The sequence below is a fragment of the Pogona vitticeps genome, chromosome 2 (genome assembly GCF_051106095.1).
Source record: "Pogona vitticeps strain Pit_001003342236 chromosome 2, PviZW2.1, whole genome shotgun sequence".
NCBI classification, from domain to species: domain Eukaryota; kingdom Metazoa; phylum Chordata; class Lepidosauria; order Squamata; family Agamidae; genus Pogona; species Pogona vitticeps.
In genome coordinates, this window is record NC_135784.1 from 136,594,367 (window position 1) to 136,609,775 (window position 15,409).

The 15,409-nt window shown below is 47.6% G+C and overlaps 1 protein-coding gene and 1 long non-coding RNA gene across 3 annotated transcripts in view; one reads left to right on the forward strand and one right to left on the reverse strand.

Moving 5' to 3' along the window:
• Positions 1-750: 750 nt before the first annotated feature.
• On the reverse strand, positions 751-9,612 carry LOC140704565 (uncharacterized). Its single transcript, XR_012083818.2, has 3 exons — positions 9,487-9,612; positions 3,611-4,125; positions 751-1,488 (listed from the first exon to the last, which is right to left on the reverse strand). It is a non-coding gene; the product is annotated as an uncharacterized LOC140704565 (long non-coding RNA).
• GRIN2C (glutamate ionotropic receptor NMDA type subunit 2C) overlaps positions 9,380-15,409 on the forward strand; it is a 104,950-nt gene continuing 98,920 nt past the window's right edge. The window contains exon 1 of one of the 2 annotated variants that reach the window (XM_072990578.2): positions 9,380-9,568. The gene's annotated coding sequence lies outside the window, so the exon portion shown is untranslated. The remainder of the gene's footprint in view (positions 9,569-15,409) is intronic. The other variant, XM_072990579.2, reaches the window with a different exon arrangement.

Here is a 15,409-nt window from a genome sequence, read left to right on the forward strand (position 1 = left end):
TCTGTGAATGCCAAATAGGATGCAAAAAAAAAAATCCATTGTGGAGTTGCTCGGCTCTGGCAGTAAACAGTGGCCTCTTGCTCCACCATGTAGTTATGCTGAAATCACACAAATTCTGGTCTGGTATCACGTTTGTCCCCAAACAGTGCACATTAAATTAGCACACTGGGCTCTCATAGTATTTTCCTCAACAAGTAAATGTCCTTTGGCAGAGACACAGTCAGTGGCAGCAGTGCTTGCCCTACCTCTGGCCTGCTTTGCTGAAAGCATTTCATGTACACAAAGACTCTTGGCATCTTGTACACCCAGAGGTGGTGGCTGTGTGCCTTTAAAAAGAAAAAGAAACAGTCACAGGTTTCTTTCCCTCCCGGGTTTAACTGAAAACTTGCAAAGCAGTAGAGTTCAGATCTAGATGCCCCACCAGGAATCCTCTCTGAGCAGGCTGTCCAGTTATTAGTAGCCAAATTTTTGAAATATATGATAGTCAATTGGCAGGGTCAAGCCCATGATGGGAAAAAGCCGTCTCTCCCATTTTTCCAAATGCAGAATGTCGTTGTCAGGATCTAGGTAGATCTAGAATCTAGATCCTTGAATGTCTTCTTGGTACCTTTTGTTTTGCCTGTTTTTTCCTGAGCAGAATATTGGTATATCCCTGGGACAGTGTTACTGTGAACAATGGATTTATAGGATTTTAATACAGGCTGAATGTGTTACACAGCTGTCATGGCAGTCATAGATGCTTGTATCCACTGGGGCACATGATGTATGAACAGAAGGAAGAAGACTGTGTGTGTGGGGGGGTGAGGGGTAAATCTCAGGAAAGACTTCAAACTGTCATCTGGTTCAAAATGCCCCAGCCATTAAGCATGCAGTGGATCTCTGAGATAGGCAAGTCAATAATCTGATATAGCCTGTACTACAGCATCTCTAGTTTGTGAAGCTTGTATTAGATGCCAGATGGTTATCAAAATACATGTGTTACTTGTCTGACATATTGATGTTCATGGTATCAATAGTTCTGTGAACAGCTAGTGTTAATAATGTGATTGTCACTGTCAGGACTTTCTGCATTTAAATTTGCTCTAACATCACTGTCAACAGCTCAAACGCTTGGACTTTCTCAATTTACTGACTGACAGACAGAGACAGATATAGATTGGAGGCTGGCTCTCCAGATGTTATTGGCCATAGCCAACATAGCCAGTGGTGAGGAATTCTGGGAGTTGCTATCATAAATACCTGGAGAGTCACAGTTCCCTGGCCCATTTTAGATGATACTCCATCCCTCTGAACAAATGGGCTATGTTTCCATGGAAGCTCATTAAGTCTGTCACTTTTAACAATGCCACAACACTCTTTGTTGCTGAAGTTTGTTCGTATTTGCAAGCTACTCAACCATGCAGTAATACGTCACCTTCATCCAAATATAGCTTCAGTAGTTATTGGATTTAGCATGAAAAGAGATGTATATTATTTTCTGTTATTTCCCTTGGAAAAAAAGAGAAAAACAATAGTGTTATTAATAGCAATCTGGTGAGTTATTAATTACACTGTTTTATAGTCTGGTGCAGACTCTCTCGAATTCTTAGTTCCAAAGCTGATCGTGTTCAACTTTGCTGAGCCTTCATCATTTGAAGAAGAAACAATGTCAGAAACTGACACCATTGGGCAGCTGCCAAGGTCCCTGCATCTTTGGGGTGGGGTTGGGTGGAGGAATAATTGACATCAGTTCCTGCCATATGACACTGAGAAAGTCATGTGGGCCTCTGAGACATTAGGCCCCCTTTCCTTTCCTCTCTGCTTCCTTAGTGTTGTTCATAGCCACAAGGAGCAACAGCCAACACCTTTGGTTACTAATGTTTCTCTGCTGGGCAGAGACTGAGTCCATGCAGGAAAAAAATGGAACTCCCAGCCAAGCGTATGTTACCAAGGCTATACTTACCTATAAGGCCCTAAACGGTTTAGGACCTCGATACTTGGTGGAGCGCCTGCTCCCACCAAGATCTACTTGGATCACCCACACGAGTCAGGAGGTGAGGCTGAGGAACCTGCCGCCAAGGGAGGCCCGGAGGGAAAAGACTCGAAGCCGGGCCTTCTCGGCGGTGGCTCCTCACCTTTGGAACAACCTTCCTCCGGAGATTCACGAGGCCCCTACGCTGAGTACTTTCAAATGCCAGCTGAAAACATGGATGTACATCCAGGCCTTCCCTCCTGTCAACTACTGATTTCTTTTGCTTTGCTATTTATTATTTATTTATTCCTGCACTATTTGTTATTGTTGTATGCTAATATTTTTATGTTTTTTAATTGTTCTGATATTCTGTAAGCCGCCCAGAGTGGTAGAATATACCAGATGGGCGGGATATAAATCGAACAAACAAACAAACAAACAAACAAATAAATAAATAAATGCTCCTCTTAGTGGTTTGCAGTGTCACTTTCTGGGATTCTGTAGGCAGATGTCACCCACTATCATTCATTCTTGATTTTCTTATTAGGGGCTTTTGAAGACTTTATATTTGGGAAAGACTGGAAGCATATGCCTTCTTAGATGTGGTTCTCTCAGTTTTGTCTCTAGAATTGTTTTGTTCAATTTGTAATCAGGCCATTGGTGTAGAAAATATTCAAATTCTTCACACAAATATACAGAAAAAAGTTAGAAAATGAAGTGCTTAAAAACTGAAATGTTAAATCTTGCATCCTAGAAAAGTGTATGAAACTGAAGAAAAGTAGTCCATCGAACGTACATAGAATGTACTTCTCAACCTCCAGGTTGTAGAGCTGGCAAATAACTTAACATGTTATTTGCCGGCTCTACAACCTGGAGGTTGAGAAGTTATTATTGTCTTTCTGACTTTTTACTCTGGACGCGGAGGGTTGATGTTGATATTTTTAAGGGCTGAAATACCAATAATTCCTAAAATGTGACTGTTTTGGAGTCATTAATTTTCAAGGAGCCTTGGTTATTTTTACATGCAGGAAGTGCATTTTTAAATGCAGGTAGAAACTAGCATGTTAGCAATGAATAACTAATGAGCAGTGTCACAAGTGGCTTTGGAGTAATACAACAACAACAACTCAAGCACATTGCAATGAGCAATGGGAACAAACTACTTTTTAAAAAGTATCCCAAGTCCTGCCACAGTGCAATTTATGCACAAACAGCAAGTGAGCAGATCCACTAGCTTAAAGCATAGTTCCAGGGCCTGAGCGGAGCTTTCCTTTCCATCCTCCAGCAAGGTCCGGGCATTGATGAATCCATGGATTGTGACCTGCTACTGCCTCATTGCAGATCCAGATCAGTTGCTCCGCCATCCCACTTCCTGTTGGCATCAGTAGGACCCCTGTCACCCTGCCAGAGTCTAAAGTTGTAGCCTACAATGCTAAAGATAGGCACCCTTAACAGCCCTGAGCTATATATAGCCATTTAGCTGTTCTTTAATAAGACTCCTGGCTGAAGCCCAAAGTGGAATCCATGACACCCATCCAGACCCTAGTGTTCCTCATTGACCTTTCTGTCCCACACAACTATGGAAGAGCAGAATGGGTTTAAAAAAAAACCCTGAAGATCATAGAAGAATTTAAAGTTACCTTGGGAAGAAGTGCCTACCTCTAAGGGGTGTGTGTGTGTGTTGCTCCAGATGCTGTTGGATGACATCTTCCGTCAAGTCTCGGTGTTGGCTATGCTGGCTGGGGTTAGTGGGAGTTGCAGTCCAACAACAGTTGCTAACCCCTGCTGCAGGATATTTTCTATGAACCCTGTGAGCCCAAGTGGCCGACAGTTTCCCAAGGACAATTGTCTGGATTACAATGATACTTTTACTCTGCAGTGTTGCATCAATCCAGGGCAACTGTTTTTAGAGCAATTGCATACTGACCTGCAACCAAGTGGCAAGATCTGTACCACCAATCCCAGGGACTTACAGGTGCCGTCCTTGCTCTGGACAACCTGGTGCCAACCATGCAGCTTCTAGCATGGCACAAATAGCCAGGGAGTGATCCTTCGGCAGGTCCAGTGATCTTCACTGTTTGGTGACATTGTTCCTGGTGAAAGAGGTGCCATGGATTATTGTCTTCAGCATTCCTCTCAGCTCATGTTGCATCTGATCTGTAACAATTGCAGCGCTAAGAAAGTAAGATTCGTTTTAGGAATTGCTCAGAGCTTAGTTCCTCACCCTGTTATCCACACATTTTGGGATGTTGCCACATTTTTTTAAAAAATTCTGGACATTTATTTGTTTATCTGTCTATCTTGCCCGTTTATTTGCTCACTCTGCTCTCCCCCCAAGGAGTACAGATCAACTATGATATAGGCCTGTCATCTTCTATCCAAATCTCTTTTTATCACTAGTGCTTCATTCTTGTTCAAACTATTCTGCAACCCATTTTCTTGGCTCACCCTACCCCACCCTCATCACATCTATCAGATTCCAGCATATCACTTGATCCCATTTTTCCATTCCAGAAGCCCCACTGGATTGTTTCTAAGATGAACCACAATAACCTCAAATTACTGAAGTGAGAAAAGCTTTGTGGTACCATGTTTTTAGCACTGAATGAGACATAATAAAGTTCCGGCGTCTGATAGATGTTATTGGGTTTCATCCAGATGCTACATCTTCTGCCGGGAAGCAGCAAACTACACTACATGTTTATTATAGTTTGGCCTGATGAGAAAGAGAGGAAGTCTCTCTGCCTGTCCTTAATTCTCTTTGATATTTCTCCTGTTGATCCTTGACAACCAGTTTAACCAAAGGAGAAGGAAATGTGTTTTTCTTTTTCTTTCTTCTTTTTGCATTTTGTTAGCTTTTTAAAAACCTCACTCTTCAGCTGAAAAAGGCTTCCAGAATGGCTCACAGGGATCGTAAGATAGCTTGTGCCCTCAAGCTTAAAAGCTAGAAGTCATGACACAAGAGGAAAGAGGATTTGGAGGGAGGAGAAAAAGCAAGGCATATGCTATTTTTTATTTATGTATTTAACTTATATGCCGCCCACTCTACCCAAGGGTCTCTGGGCTTACAAAGTCCTTAGAAACAACCAGCAGGAAGAAAAAATGTGCAAGAAGAACCATAAACAGCTGTTTTTAAAGGTAGAAACAGATGTTATAGTCTGTGGACTACAGTTGAAAGTGTGCTAGTGTTGGAAAGATGTGATTCAGACACTTATTTGAGACAGACTTTTGTGTTTTAGAAGTTGAGACTTCAAAGGAATTCTGTGGTTAAGTCCTGAAGGTCAACCACTGATCTGCAAATTACTGAAGTGAGAAAAGCTTTAGCTGTATGCTCCCAGATTTTTGGTAGTTGAGGAATTTTCACTTACAATGATGGATTATGTGCAAGGACTGTTTTTGCTTTCAGGAGAGATGATGGAAAGTCTCTGCTTCTCTTTTCTCTTTTGCCTCAGTCAGAAGAAATGTCTGCTGCCAGGTGATGGAGGAAGGAGCTGGACAGAGCTGGTGATGGACCTATTCCTATCCCATCTCTCTGTAATCCATATGTAAAGCTCAACTTTGCCTGGAATGCATGTTCCGATTTAAAATAAAACTGACTCTCTCTTTCCCTTTCTGCTCTCTCTTGACTAGTACTTTTTGCAGAAAAGTATTTAAAAAGGGAGACTCAAAAGCACTGTGCTCTGTGTCCAAATGTTCTTATGGAATATCGTCGGTTTTAATCATCTGGTTACCTGGCTGGACTTTTGCATATGACCAGTTGGACTGCTCTTGGTTTCTAAGCAAGTTAACACACTGGTTGGTAAGTTTTAGCAACATGTGGGGATCTCCCCACTGCTACACTGAACCTCCCACTCTAAATGTACAAATAAATATTCATAGAATCATTGTAGGGTTGGAAGGGACCTTGAAGGTCTTCTAATCCAACCCCTTGCCCAAGGCAGGAGAGCTCATCCCATCCCATATGCAGGACTTGATCTCCCTCAATGGATCCCTCAAAGGGCAGGTGTGCTGTTCAAGCCTGGAGGTGGTATTTTTGAAGGAACACACTTCACTGGGTTCTCTGGGATGACTTCTGTTTTCGCTCTCTGTCCTCCCAGAGAGCACATTTCAGAATGGAAAAACTGAATGACAGCCGCAAGTCTCCCAATCACGGTCTTGATGCAATTGTCACTTTCATTTAAAAACAAAACAAAAAACTTCCTTCTGTGTACCTTTTGGAAACTGCATATAAACCACTTGGGATACAGGTTTAGAAAGCCATGTTGTGAAAATGATTTCCTTAAGTTCCAAGCCCCTGATGCACAACATTTTAAAACTGCAGTGTGTGCCGTTACGGGGACTTTGAAAAGGCTTTCCTATATGAAATGAAGGCTCCCTTAAATAAAATGTGAAGGGGCACACAGTTCATCATTTCGGGTGTCCTGCTTTCAAGGGAAGTTGCTTGGCATTTTCTTCTTACCGGTACTATTGGCAGGGTGGCCCAGGGCATCTTACTGCCTGAGGCAAAAAAGATAAACTGGTTCCTCAGTCCCCCCCCTTCCACTGCACAGATTTTTGACTGGAATGGGAGCTGAATCTGACTTCAAAACTGGGGACGTAATAATACCTGCCAATACTTGTGAGGAAAAGCTAGTTAGTATAGAGGGTGTGGGACACCTTGTGTGCCACCCACAGCTCAATCTTTCAAGAGGAGGGGTGGAATGGCCCAGGGAAGGAATGTAAAAAAAGGGCAGTGGAGGGTTTGTCCCAAAGGCATCATAAGAAGATGCCCCATAGATACCAAAATACAGTAGAGCTCTACTGCTGAATGCTGCTGGAGGTGGGGAGGAGGTGGTGGGAATGACAATACTTTCTGGCTCTATTCACTTTTCTTTTGACTGCCCAAATACTCTTTCTTTTCAGGGGATACAACATTCTCTTCCTCCTGTTTTTTTCTTCTGGGGTGGGGTGGGGTGGGGGAGGCCCATCCATATGCCTCAGAGTGTAATGTGTGTGTGTTGCGACTTGCTCAAGGTGCCAAAAAAAAAAAAAAAAAAACCAAGCCAGTTATGGCTCTGACTAGGTGACTGTCAAGGCTTGCCTTCCTGAGGATCTGCCCTCTTTGTGGCTATTGTCTCACTCAGCCTGAATGTGGATTTGGTAGCTGAAAGAGACCTGGGGGAAATGATATCAGACCAAAAAGAGAGAATGAAAGAGAGGGGGTGGGTGGGTTGTGGCAACTTAAAGACTGTTATATTTTAATGTGAGCTTTTCCGGATCAAGTCCATTTCTTCAGACATAAGAGTGAGCCTTGATCCATGAAAGTTCACATTGAAATATAGCAGTTCCTCTTGAAGGTGCCATAACATCTCTCTCTCTCTCTCTCTCTCTCTCTCTGTCTGTCTCTCTCTTGTTAGTCTGACTAAGGAAGACTAATATGGTTACTTCTTCAAAAACTGGAGAAATTAGTTTTTCAAAGGTATTTCTGATGCTATAAGAAGCTGCTGACTGGTTTCTTAAAGCTATGGGTAGAAATAATGTTTTTTGTTGGTGGAAACAATGAATGGGCTCCAGCATCTTCCAAAAGGCTGGGCTAAATGCATATGTGCCAAGTTTTATCCTCAGTTCTGAAACGCAGGGATCTGGTGATTCTAAAATCAACCAGCTCTAACACCTGAAGCTATGTTACTTGCCCCGAACATGGCCGTGCTTACGGTGGACGGCTTGTGATGAGTCACCACACTTGAACCCAAGTCACACGGAAACAAGGCTGCATTAGCGTTTTGCAAATCACTCCACCCTCACCCCCCTTTCTCAAGATTTCCTACTCTTTCCTACCCAGAAGATGGGGCGAAGGAAAGGTTTCATTGGGAATTCTCCCCTAGGAATTTCTTGCCCTCTTTTCCCCCCTCCTTAGGCTTGATTGCCCCTCCCTCCAATTTTGCAAATTAAAAGCCGCCTGGTCACATGGCATCGGACTTTAGCCTGGGTCCAGGCAACAGCTGGAGGCTTCGGAAGCCCAGGGCTTTGCTCCTGTCTTGCCCCCTCCTTCCTGTTGCGTAGCCGGGGAGGGGGCTACCTCTCCCTTCCCCGCAAGCCCCTCCCACCTCCCACTCCTTAAGGGCAGGGGTCCGAGCCGTCTTAAAGGGACAGGCGGCGGCAGAGGACCTTGGTGGGACGCCAAGCCCTTGATGGGGAGCTGGGACAAGCGTTGGCAGGGGAAGCGCGGGAGGCCGAGGATGGCAACGGGGCGAAAGAGGGACGAGGATGCTACGCTGCCGAAGGGCAGAGATGAGCTCCCGCCAGCCGGAGCCTGGGGAGAAGGGCGGGGTAGGCAGCTGGGCGGCTGGGCACCTGGGCGTCTGTCCCGCGATTCGCCGGTGGACTACCACGGCCACCCTACTGACTAGCTCCTGCTGGTGGGATCTCGGGTCCAGCCAGGCGGCAGGAGGCGCCGGGCTTTGCAGCCTTTGCGGGCACAACCTGCATCGCGCGTGTCTTTTAGGGCGCACATCGGGGCATCCCAGACCTTACTCTTTTTATTTATTTATTTATAGACATCGGTTGTTTCGGGCTTTCTGAAGGAGGGCGAAGTTGCTCCGCTCCGGGATCTGCCCGCCCGGCGCGATCTTTTCTGGAGTAGGGGAGCAGGCGAAGGCGGACGGACCCCCTGAGGACGGAGACCTTCTGGGCGGACAAGTGGCGGCAAAGGCCACTGCCTCCGCATTCCCCCACCCCCACCCCTCTCCAGCTCCACTCCCCCTGCTTCCTCCTCCTGCTCCAAACTGGGAGCCGTGCCCGCGCAGACGGAGCAAGGCAGCTTTAATCGGAGCCACCTGTCCCTCCCTGGGACTGGCCTAAAGCCGAGGCGCCAAGTTGCGGGAGGGTTCAGGCAGGGTTAGAGGGGAGGGGATGGCAGCCCGGGCGGCTCCGCATGGAGGAAGAGAGGACATCTGCCTGCCGGTCTTGCTGCCAGCGACCTGGGCAGCACCAGCAGAAGAAGCCGCCGCCGCCGCCGCCTTACTGTCTAAGATCTCCTCTGCCGTCCCCTCCGTCTTCTCCACCTTGGCCGGGGAGATGGATGGCCGGGGAGGGAGATGAAGGGTTGTGGAAGGAGACGCACATCGAGAGCCTACAGCCCGCCTGCCCCGTCGCCTGCCTGCCTGCCCCAAGGGCGAGTCCCGACGGAGGACTTTCTGCCACCCTTCCTTAGCCTCCGGAGGCTGCCCGAGCGGGATCTGAGGAGCCCTCCTTCCCCCGCTCCCGTCTCCCTTCCCAGCCCCCGGGAAAGATCGCGGCTCAGCTGCTCCCCCTTGGCCGAAAAGATGCGCTTCTGACAAACCCACCCCCACCCCCAGGCACCCGGGGGCGAGCCTCACGCGCCACTCGGTCGCCTCCCTGATGCCGGCGGGAAGGAGGAGGACGAGGAGCTGAAGGAGTGGAGGGGAGCGCTCGCCTTCCTCCCTCCCTCCCTCCCCCCTTGGGATTGGGGAGACGTCCAGGGCGGGCGGGGAAATTGGCGGCGGCGGCGGCGGCGGGGGACTCTTCCAAATCACCTTTCCTTCGACGACCGTGAAAAGCCTGGACCTGCCTCGCCACGCAGGGGATGCAGCCCGAGACATCGGCAGTCACCCTCTAGTGAGTAGCCCCGGTTTGTTTACTTTCTTCTTCTTCCTCGCCGCCGCCGCCAGAGCGCCTCGCCGGGGAGGGACGCGACGCGGGCACCCAACAGGCGCCGTTCCCGCCACCTTGTCAATGTCACCCGCCTGGAGACGCAGGCGCGCCCCCCCCCCGCCGCCGCCGCTGCTTTTCTGGTTCTCCTCGGCGGCGCCTTCGCAGCGCCAAACCTTTTCGCGCGTCCCCAAGTTCCGAAGCCGGCAGGAAGAACTTTTTCCTTCCGCTCCGCTTTCGACGTGCTCGGCTCCCTCTTTTCCCCGGCACCTTCCCCTTCTCTTCCCCCTTGGCTCCAGGCTCTCTCTCCCCCCCCCCCGTTACTCCGAGCCCAGCCCCCCCTCCCTCCGCCGCGCTCTCTGCTCAGGGGATTAAAAAACCCGACCCTCCGGATTGTGCTGGTGGCGGGGGGGGGGGCTGTTCCGACGAAGCGTTCCTGTGGCGCTGCGGGTGGGGGAAGAGGGGAGGCTCTCTGGGGCTGCGCGGGCTTTTTTCCCGCCCGTTCCCTCGCCGGGTGTCTGTATTTACATCGCCCATCTAGCACCTTGCGTAACATCGCATGAGGCAGGCAGGACACTTTGCATTTATTTTTGGTTAATCCAAAGGCGACCTTTTTAAGCTGCATTTCCCCCCTTTTTTTCTTTTCGCGTGTCTGAGCTCGAGCTCCCTGCAGGGAGGGAGACTTGTCCGGGTGACAGAGGTGCCCTCCCGCTCTCCTCCTCCTCTTCCTCCTCCACCACCTTCGCCGCTCCCCGCACCGGGCGCCAAACGATTACGGCCCTAAATTGGTATAGATAACGCTTTGCCCGGGCTCCAACTGTTGCTTCGAAAGGAACGGCGCGGGGGGGGGGAAGAGAGATTGCGTAACAATGCCTCTATCAATTAAGACTACTGTATTCCGAACAATAACTAGACGTGCCGTGGAGTCTCGAGATGGAGGGCCGAAGAAAAGCGAGCCAGTTTGGCGGGAAAGGAGTTTTGGACCAGCGAGGATGCATGGCAGCTGGGCTGGGTAGCTCCCTGGTTTAGGTCTCTGGCTGCAGAGCCCCGAGGGCGGGAGTTCGAGGCCCCCCTCCTCCCCCCACGGTGCCTCCTGGAGAAGAGCCAGCCTGTTCTGTGGCCTTGGGGACAAGCTGCACAATCCCAGGATGCCCCCAGAAAGAAGGGAAGGACACATCGCTTTCGGAGTACTCGCCGCCTGGAAAACCCTAAAACGGCTGGCCATAAGTCAGAACTGACTTCATGGCACATGATGATTATTAGTAGGGATGGTGGCCGAAAGACAAGACAAGACAAAAAAAAACCCTGATGTCGCTTCCTGGGGAGGGCGTTGCATTACCCTCTTCACCCCTGGACGGGTTCTTGAATTAAGTAACAGAAGTAGATTTTCCTCCACTCTCCTGACACTTTTCTTCTTCTGTTCCCTAATCTTGTTTCTCCTACCTTTGGATCCTTTAAATCTGCAACATTTACGGGCCCTCCCCTCCCAGGCAGTTTCTCTGTATTTCCTTGGGTTTGGTTTGGTTCATTTTCTAGATTGCGATGATTAGGGATGTTGGCAAGTTTTGGGTCCAAGTCTTTGGTACCAAGTTCCAAGTTCCTGTTAAAAACAAGCCTTTTCCCCCCAGAAAAAAGGGAGGAGGTGGGTGAGTTCTGCGTTGTGAGTGGAGTCAGTCACTTTGATTTGATTTGATTTATATCCCACCCACCCTGATTTGAGTCCAAGTTGAGTCACTGGTGGAACTTAAGTCTGACTTGACGGCGAGTCCTGCAACTCAAGTCCCTGTCCCTAGTGATGATAGCAGTGGGCATGATCCACACCAATTAAAATGCTATTGAAATGTACTTGATTTAAATGGGAGACTTAAACCTAAGTTTTGATCCCACCCTAAGTTGTCACCTTTAGCTGTTTGTATCGCACCCTTGGGGTGTGTGTGTGTGTGTGTGTGTGTGTGTGTGATTGTTAGCGTAGGTACTGAAAGAGAGTCAGTGTGGTGCAGCTAGTATCACAGGAGGACTGTGGCCATGGAACGCTGACGAGGTGCTGGCAGTGGTAAAACCGCTCTCTCCTACCTTAAAACCCTTATTACGATTGCTGCCACAAGTCGGAAGTGACTTGATGGGTCATAAGAACAAGTTATTAAAGTGCATTCTAAGTGACACCTACTTGTGTGAACTAAAGGAGGAGACAGAGGCGAAAAAGAGGGGTTGAGGATGTGAAATGGACAGACAGCGAGGAGGAATCATGAGTCCAGTTAGACCACTGGGCCATCTTGCCCAGTCTTGTCAACAGAGACCAGGAACAGTGGCTTTCCACTGTTGTGATTCAAGCAATTTCTCCCCGTCCTGGGATCATGGGACCGCCCAAGCACAGAACAACTGCTCTGCAACTGAGCCTTCAGATTGGTTCAGTAAACTGCAGTGAAAGACTGGGACAGAAGCTGCTGTAGACACGTGTGTGTGTGTGTGTGTGTCTGTGTGTGTGTCTGTGTCTGTGTCTGTGTGTTCACGCACATCTGGGAAATTCTCCACCACAAGTTCAATTGAAATGAACTGGAGCTGGCTGTACAGCTTTCGTTCATTTTCCGTGGAGGTTTTTCAGGAGAACATCCTGGAAGAGAATGCCCTGAGTACTCCTCATTCTGCAGCAACATTACTTTACCCCTCTTGATTTATTTTCCTTTTCTTCATCTTCCTCCACGCACTCTGACCATCTGTAGGGATGACAAGCACAAGGTGCCAGCAGCACCAACAGAATGATGGTTCCCGAAAAGCATGCTGCTGCTGTTCTTTAAAAAAAAAAAAAATCTCCATACGCATTTAATGTGTTCTCTAGAAACAGAGCTTCAGTCCTGGGAAGCCTGGAACCAGGCTGACTGATGAATACCTGCTACATTTTAGCAGGTTGGACTTCCGATGTCTTAGTTTCCTTTCCTTTCTGTTCCACAAATGTTAAATATTCTCCTGCACTCTTGCTGTCAAAAGCAAACTCCCCCCCCCCCCCCATTTCTCTTATGCCAAGATTGGTCCTCATTGTTGGTTTCCAGGGGAAAGGGAGATGTAGGTAAATATGAGCTTACACTTGAAAAGTCCCTCCGGTTTCCTCTCTCGTATCCACACAACGAAAGACGGGCTCTAGGGCTGAACTCCCTTGGATCCACCACCCCTAAGCACAGCCGCAGTGACTGCTCAATCCATTCGACTCTTAATCTCCCTTTTAAATAATTTTCCTAAATAAGTACTAATGTGATGCTTATTTGGAGGGCTTTAGGAAATATGGATTAAAGAGGCTGCATTTCCTCCCTCTTTTTAATACACTTTTAGAAACTGCCATCTGGGGGAGGGGAGCTCTGTAGCACCACCAGCAAAACGATATGGGCTTTGCCCCGACAGTCTGTATTTCCTGGGCGAGGATGAGATATGGCAGAAATAATGATCTGCCATATCACTTACCATGCCTTTAAACTGGCAGAGGAAGGAAATGGACATAAGATTTGTGGTCCTAATAATTTATACGACGACCCTAGTAAGTGCTTGCATGTGGCTCTCACTTTTTATTCCTTGACTTTGTCTTATTCCTTTCCTATCCTGGCAACACTTTTATTTTGTGGCAGACCAATGAAGTATCTTCAAATTAAGTACAGTCAGATTTTAATCACCATCTTTGAACTGCAGAGCTGCAATGGACATGATGGGTCATTGAGTCCAGTCCTTGTCAAGGAGGGCACAGTGGGGAGTCCAACGTCCAACCACTGAGCGATCCAGCAGTTCCCCTTCTGCATTCCAGGTTGCAAAATATCATCTGTTTGAGGTGTCGATCACTATCTGGACATGGAAAACAATTGGGGTAGCCTGATTTCAGCTGTAGGTTTGAAGTATATGAGACCTAGATATTATCCATAGTATTCAGTGGTTCCTCTTCATTTTGCTTCAGTGGCAAAATATACCTATCAAGTACCTATCAACCGGCCATTCGAGACATCATTCCTTTTCGTATGCCCAATTCTAATTCATTAGGTACATACCGACATCATTCAGATGTATCAAATTCTACAACATTTTGCAGGTCTGAACCTTGTCATGAGTCAAACTAAAAAAATTCTGTTTATGCTCACCCAGGGCCAGATTTCCAATGATGACCAAACAAAATTGCGTCAAAGCCCCGAATGGATTTCATCAACCCTTGGTATGTTTCACAGACATAAACCCAGGGATGTTGGGTTTGAGTTCCAAGTCTAAGTCTTTGGTCCCAAGTCCAAGTCCCTATTAAAAACAAACCTTTTTTTCTCCAGAAAGAAGGAAGGGGGGTAGGTGAGTTCTGAGTTGTGAGTCCAGTCCAAGTCGTTAAAAAAAGAGAGCATGCGAGTTAAGACTGACTTGATAGCGAGTGCCGTGACTTGAGTCTCCATCCCTGCATAAGCCCCCGTCGGTTGCATTGAGGTAACTCAGTAGAATGCTTAGGAGAATCTGCTGCAGGTCTTGCAGCTGCCCTGTAAAAATCTCCGAGATCCATGTAGTCTGCATTTATTACAAATGTAGAAGACGGACAAGTGGGTGGAAGGCTGGTAAGAGGATAACTGAGGCTGACAACCAGGACCCCTCTACAAATTAGTGAGATCTGGAAAGGAACTACCTTGTTGGTGGGCTTATGCTTTCTTAACGTGACACAGTTGTGACAAGAGATAGAGGCGTGTGTGTGTGTGTAAAGTTGGGGAGAAGAGGAGGTCCCTTGCATGCTTTTGTAACTATCCTGGGGAGTCGTGCATCTCTTTATTGTAACTGCATTTAGAGTATACAGAAGCTTACCAATTGTCAACAGATCAGACGCAGTGTCTGCCTTCTCTGAAGATATTACTGTACCGTAATTCAGTTGCTGGGGCTTCTGTTTTCAGGTTGTCTAAGCTATGCATCATGTACTTTTTAGTGGACAGCCTCAGTCCTTGGTATCTGGTGTAGCTGTTGGTATGCTCTCTTTGAATTCCCTTTGTGATTGCTTGATCAGAAATTTTAATTGCTGTTGTTTAGTCGTTAAGTCATATCCGACTCTTCGTGACCCCATGGACCAGAGCACACCAGGCCCTCCTGTCTGCCACTGCCTCCCAGAGTTGGATCAAATTCATGTTGGTACCTTCGATGACGTTGTCCATCCATCTCATCCTCTGTCGTCCCCTTCTCCTCTTGCCATCACACTTTCCTAACATCAGGGTCTTTTCTGGGGAGCTCTTCTCATAAGATAGCCAAAGTATTGGAGCCTCAGCTTCACGATCTGTCCTTCCAGTGAGCACTCAGGGTTGATTTCCTTCAGAATTGATAGGTTTGTTCTGCTTGTAGTCCAGGGGACTCTCAAGAGTCTCCTCCAGCACCACAGTTCAGAAGCATCAATTCTTCAGTAGTCAGCCTTTGCAATTTAAAGTCATGTGAGTCACATATGTTACATGAAAATTATTTACAGAAATTCCGCAAATAGTTCATCAGACAGAATGGAGGCTCAATGTCTGTTGGATTGCAGGTATATGCAGCTAGGAGCCACAACATCTGCAGTAAAAGCAGATGCACTACATACATGGTGGGCTCAGGATTCCTGTGCAGAAGTAATTTCCATGGTACTGAGTTTGCCTGAAATCACCTTAACTCAAGACTGGAAGTTGTGTCTTTTGGTGTTCACAGGACTGACTTTCTGAGCAAAGATGCTTTTCTGCCAAAGACAAGTTCCCAGCAGACAGGGACTTGTTTCACCTGGTGGCCTGGAGGAAAGAAAATTCTCCGCTCACCGCTTTGAATGTTACTCTCACACACCGCTTCTCCACT